Below are 7,239 nucleotides of genomic sequence, written 5' to 3'. Positions count from 1 at the left end.
ATCTTTAATGGGTTGAATATCATGTCATACACACTTGCTAGACTATTCAATGCCATATTTTGTAGTAGTGTTCCTTTTTCACATAATTCACAATAAGGAACACAAATCTTATTGGGCAAGTTGGCTACATTTTTTTCTCTTTTTTTCTTGTTAGATGACTACACTTTTTTTTTTTTTTTTTTTTACTTGTCAGCTGACTACACTTTTTCTCCTTTTTCTCTTATTGGTGACATCTTTCTTGTTATGATTTTGGATATGATGGAGACTCAAGCACATTGGGGGCTTGGTAGTTTATTTGTCTCCTTAATAATGATGATATGCACTCTTTTTTTTGATCGAATTTACCACAAGTATGAGGTAACTCATGCTCCTACTAATATGGGGGCTAAATATACTATCTTAAAATAGAAGTACCCATTGTTTAAGATCTTTTAGCTCCCACCCTTTAGTGGATTCTTTTGACCACAGATGGATTTTTCTCAATCAACTCTTTCTCTTGTTTAGTTTCGCTTCTTCCATTTTCATCTACATAGTTTTTAAGACTTCAAGGTTACTCCTTCTCAAGATAACACTGGGATAGCTCAACACAGGTTGACCTATTCTTGAAAAGGATGACCCAAGTCAACCTATTCCTTAGGGACTTTGAGTCCTAGGGCTAGTTTTTTCTTAGGGATTCATATTTAAAAATCATCTAATCTCATTAACTTGTTTTGTTTTTGTGCCCAAAAACTAGTATAAAATGAAGCCTAGGAACCTCATTTTCACATCATCATAAATATGCACACTCACAATATCTCAAGAAACTTTAAGCACTCAAGCTAGTATATTTCCTAAGGCATTTCAAGCATGCATTCAAGATTCATGGATCCTTTGTGAGCATTTCCTCTTCAAAATGTAACATTTTATTGGCCATCATGGGAGAAGATCTACATTGTGGCATTTATTTCTTCTTCTTTTGATGCATATTTACATCCATTTCTCCGTGACATGGTTTTGGTAGATGAATTGTGTTCGTGGATATTCCTACATCCTTAATTGCAAATCCAACGTTGACAACACATAAGCATTGCAAAATCCTTATTAACAAGAATTTCATTTACATTTGTCTTGATTCCTTACATAATTTAAATTTTATTTTATTTGAAGGATGATTCCTCAAACTAGGGATTGACCAAGGTAGGCCCTCCCCCAACAAGCACAACCAATTTTTCTTGTGCACGAGAGCAGGATATCCAAATTATGATTACAAATCCAAAAACTATTTTCCAAGATCATTCTAGAGAATCTAGGTCAATTTTTCTATAGTTCCTTAGGAACATTTCCATCATCATGTAAATAATCCAAACACTTTTCCTCAAGTTTGACACATTCTTTGAGATCTGAAAAAAAAAAAAGTTTTCTAAGCTTTTTGTCTTGATCACAGATCTACAGTTGGGAGTATTGTCACAGTTTTAGATCCACTTTTTTTTGAGTAAAATGACATATTCTCTTTCATATTAAAGGTATATTTTTTATCCTTTATTTTCCCTCTTATAATATACCTATTTCCATATCTTAATTGGGTTAATTGTATACATTTACTGCCTTGATCAATCTTACTCTTGTCATTGAATCAATTAGTTCACTTTCATATTCAAATCTCACATCCTAAAGTTAATGAAAATTGCATGAAATAAGACTTTCTTTCAAATTTTATTTATAGAATTTGGGTTAAGTATCAAAATCCCTTGATTCTACTTGGGTTTTGCTAATATAACTTGGATTATATTGAGAGTTATGTTTGGAAGCCCCTCTTTCTCTTGTACTGAATGACTATGTGTGAAAGTGTATTGTTACTGCATTCATCTCATATATTTTATGTAATTAAATTCCTTGACTTTAATTTTTAAATAGAAATATATGAATCCTTTCATGGATGGAAGCATCGATTTGCCTCAAATTAAGAATTTTTTTTTTTTTGGGGGCGGGGTAGGGGGTTCAGTGGTGGTGGGGTTGGGGGTGGTGGTGGGGGGATAATGTTGTCAGTAAAACTATTTGTTAACATTTTGTTAGTGTATCCAAAGGGATAGGTAGTTCGGGTTGGTAGTTTGGATGATTGTGATGGTTGGTAGTTGAACCCATATAGCACTACCATTGGACCTCTACCATGCCAAATACATGGATTATATGGATTCTATTATTTGTGAAAGATCTCCATTTATTATTTATTCATTCCTTATTTATAAAAATATAATTTAAACAATATAAAAATAAGTCATAGGCCGATTAAATTAAAATTCAACCAACATATTACATAGAAAATAAAATGGATCATAATGCACACCTTTTATTCACATAGGAATTATGTAACCTCCAATAAATGACTAGTTTATACATTAGTAAGTTCACAACCATAAAACTATGCATGTAATGTATATATGACATAGAAGAGTGTTTCCATTGAGAATGATCTAGTGATAACATTTTGAAATTTTAGGTGGAGAATGTGAATGAAATATTATCAAAATTGTATGGTAAAACTCCTTTTTAGCAATATCAACAAAACACGTACATTTTTTAAGCTATATTATCATTTGTGTTAGAGAGTTAGAGAGACTTTTGAAAGCATCATAACCTTTATACAAATAATAAAGCAATTCTAGCAATATATCTTTAAAAGAATAAATATGGACTATCAAAAGAGTCTGACATAAGCTAGTTGTAAATTATTAGCATTAACGGACATGAAACTTGTAGCAATAGATAAAAGAGGGGAGACCACTACGAATAATATGGAAAAAATAATATTTTATGAGAAACATACCATAGATAAGACATTACATTCATCCTTGGTGATTAAGTACTAATATATCCAACAAGTATTGCCATCCATTGCACAACTTTCATAGTTTCCTTGCTATGCGTTTCCTTGAATTCAATCTCCTTCTCTACTAGGTAGCACTGCTACATATGATTTCATATATGTTTTATAAATGAATTGAACTTGGTTCCAAATAATAAAAGAGAAATATAGGAAAACCTATAGATTAGACCAAAGAATCCACATCCAATTCATCTAGAACTTAACTTCTAAAAATACTACCTCCTAAACTAAATTCCTTACTTTTTCTAATAACATCCCTCATACATGAACTAATAATACTTAGGGAGTAATTCTATATCACTTATGATTGATGCAATGCCCACCCATAGTTTTATTTTCTATTCTCATTGTCAAAATCTTTTAGGCCTATTTCATACATGTGTTAGTTTTAGAGACATTTGATTTACAGTTCTATAACATTATTTTGTAACTTTATTTTCTATCCAAATTGATTATTGTTATAATGTTGATACTTTAATGACTCCTAAATAGTAATGTGATTTCTTTCATGATTATGTCTTATGATATATCCTTAAATGATGAATACCATGTATTGTTAAGTATGAGTTATTTATATTTGAATATGATGTTATTTGTACTCATGATTTATTATGATACTTACCCCATACTTGCATGTATATGGTGTGCATATATGTTTTACCTTTTTGTTTGATATGTTTGATGTGGTTACGGGAGGGAGTCGTAGTCACCTACTGATTGAGATCTACACAATGTACCACTCCCTACCATTGCATGTTTGGCTTAGATATACATGCATACATACATGCTCATCTTTTATGTAGGTTGTAGGTACTAGGCATTAACTTCCCTGAATTGTTAGGATGAGCGTGTCCTATCACAATAACTCAATGATAAGAATGAGAAGTTAATGATTAGATCCAATCCTAGCCATAGCCTAAATACTTTTTCTACAAGGAGGACTCATATGTGTCTCTCTACCCTTTTAAAACCTTGACGTCTTTATTTGTGTATATTGTTTGATTTTTTATTTAGTTTTTTTTCCTTATGCTTTTTATGTGGCCCGAACTTTGGAATTTTCTTGGTAGAATGCTTATTTATGATTTTTGGATTAATCATTGATATTTGAATTATTTAATAATTTTTTAGGTGGATATTTTGCAACTGATAATTTTGGGTAAAAATCTAGTCACAAAAGAGGATGACTAACCACAACGTGTGAGACAGAGTCTCTCCTACCTTAAAGGGAAGGTTCCCCCTTCTGACCATTCCTTGGATCAACTCAAGGTATGCAAGAAGTCGAGAGATTTTATAAAATAGGTGTTACCAATATCCTTTCTTCTTATCTTTCAAGAAAGAATCCACTTACTCATGGAGTGAGTAATGGGTAGGGTGAATCTCTAACTACATGTCTATCAAGAGTTGGAACTAGTGATACTGATAAACCTTCACTAACTCAAAGGCTAGCTGAAAATGTATCAGTTTGGCTCTAGGTCTGGTTGTACTTATATATGAAAAATATTTACAATTAGGGCACAAAGACTCCTAAAAGTAAGACAAGCTTAACTATTTTTCAAATTAAGGATGAAAATATAAGCTATAAATAAAACTTTTAGCTATACACTTCGACAATTGCTCCTTGTCAAAGCTCTAGCTCCAATTGCTTCTTAACTGTATTCTATTCAATTCACGAGATACAATTACCAAGAACACAAGATAACATGAATAAAAGATAAATTAAATGAATTATAGACAAAGCTTATAACTCATGCAAGTAACAATCTCACTTCATCAAAGTTAAGTCTCAAATGCTCCTTTGTATTCACTTTCTCTTAAAATAGTGCTTACACAAACAAAGTTCTGCTAGCACAATTTCTCTAGAGCTCTCTTGCATAAAGATAATGATGATTTTACAATGAGGGGGCACTCCTTTATATAGGCACAAAAGTTGAGAAAAAGGTGGAGGAAAAAGTGGGAGCAACTCAACCAACTTTGACCTAGTCTAACTATAGAAGAAAATAAAGGGTTACATGCAACTATACATGCAATTCACATTACATCCTTTTATATAGATGTAACTTGAATTACATGTAATTACACTTTTCATGTAATGCATCCTTTACGACTACTAACTTGAAATGAAAACAAAAAAAACAATCTTAAAGTTTGTTTTTTAGTGCCTTGAATTTGAAAATGATGTCAAGCACTATGAGAAGATTAGAAATTTCCATGGTCTTTGATATGGCTTCTACTCTATCTGCATTTGCATACGCTGATTGTACAACTTTGGAATTTTCCACTGTAGTATCTAACAAGTGTTTTTTCAGAGATTTATACAAGACAAACTTGTTCATTGTATGTGAACCAAAGTCTTCAAAATCTACGTCAACATTGATCCTGATTGTATATTATGAATTTACTCTCTCTATTGCAATGAGATTACTAGATTCATTGGTAACATGACATCCCGTCTATTCAAAATCACAAGTAACACTTGTTTCAACTACTTGAAAATCTCCAAAGGCCACTTGTAACATTGTGATTAGCTTCCTCAATGTTCCCTCTTTGTAACCAATGAGTCCTTGAAATCTGAAAATCATTTCGCATGACAGAAGAATGTTACATGAGACTAAGGCATCTAGATAAAATTTTACCATTTCATCCCAATCATCAAGGATTTCTTTCAAGTTATCTACTTCTTGAGTTGAAGAAGAAATTATTTTTTGCTCCATTTCATTTCTTTGATGTGCCTAAGAACTGCAAATATCTCCGTGATGGCTAAAACTCCTTCAAATGATTTCCCATATCCAAGATTTTGTGACTTCAATCAACTTTCTCTCCTTAGATGTTTGAGACATAAAAACAATACTATGAGAAGATTGTTTCCAAATAACCTCATTCAGATGAGAAACCTCCTATTTCAGTTGATTTTTCTTTTCCCAAATCTCACAATTAATCTTTGACACATTAGCCAATGCATCTTGAGCATCTTGCAAACAACTCAAACATGATTGCTTTCCAATTTCAAACTTAGTAAATTTGTAATCAAAATGAGTAGGTTCCTCAATATGTTTATCTACCAAGGGCTCAATAACTACAAAAAATTTGGTTTTATCTAAATCAACCAAAATTTTGGAAAGAATCTTGTCTTTCAAATATTTGGATTTGGTCTTCTTAACAGGAAGATTGTTTGGAGGAACAACCACTTTTCTCCTCTTTGTTATTATTTTTCTCAACCATGTAGGTAGACTAAAACCTTTATCTATAGAAGAAAATATAGTGGAGACCATTGACATTGATCTTGATTATATTTCCTTGTAACAAAGTAGGATTCAGTTTGCACAACTGAGGGCATAGGAACATGTTGAGAAGACTCTGTCATGAAAAGCTCAAACCTTGTCAAACATGTATCAAGTTGGAAAACTTCACCACTGGTAGGAGTTGGAAAATCTACATACACATTTTCTAAATGTTCATATTGTTCATGTACAGGGATGTGAGGAGCAACAAAGGAAATAAGAAGAGCCATGGTATTAACTTCCAAGACTGGAATGGAAGGAGTGAAAATAATAGAGAATGAATCCACATCATCATCAACCTCATGTAGACAAGGTTATTCATGTATAGAAGATTTACAATCTTGCACAGGGTTTGGAGGAGATATGATCATGATTTCCCCTTCTTCATCCAAATCTTCTTTATCAAATTTTGTTTCCAATTTCTCTTCTAATTCTTTCACTGAGTCTTGAATTGGTTCAGATATTTGAGATGATTTAAATCCTTTTCTACCTTTCAATTTGAGTTTGAGGGAACCCTTAGCATTAGAAGATGAAGCACCATCTTTCCCTGTAATTTCTAGTTGTGACTTCTTGCTACGAGGACCAAAACTTCCACAATCCAAGACAATGTTAGGATTTACTCTTTTGAGGCCTTTATTTTTCAACCATTTATTGGTGTTTGCTAAAATGGATTGAAATCTATCCATGATAGATGTACCTTCCTTTTTTTCCACTGAATAGGAAAAGGACACTTCTTATCAAAGCCAACTTGATGAAATTCTGGATCAAGGATGTTGCCATCATCTTCAACTTGGAAATTTGAAGGGATCTCCAACATGTTGAGATTGATTATCTACTGTAGGGTTAATCTATAGTAGTCCATCTTCATGATGTCAAGTCATATCAATCCATATGTCCTCGATGTGATGAACATGAGTATAAGCTCTTTTCATTTGAGAGTTCATTTTTTGGTAGTCAAAATCAAATTTGGCCTTGAACTTCTTCAAGGTGATCAATTGCAACTTTGCTTCCATGTTCTTTTTTCAAGAAGAGAAATGATCAAATAATTTTGAATAGCCAAAGGTTTAGCTAAGGTAATGTCGAAACTAGGCGTATGCA

This window comes from Cupressus sempervirens, chromosome 1 (assembly GCF_028749045.1).
Source record: "Cupressus sempervirens isolate cs-2001-9-10 chromosome 1, ASM2874904v1, whole genome shotgun sequence".
Classification (NCBI taxonomy): domain Eukaryota; kingdom Viridiplantae; phylum Streptophyta; class Pinopsida; order Cupressales; family Cupressaceae; genus Cupressus; species Cupressus sempervirens.
This window is presented reverse-complemented; position numbering follows the sequence as displayed.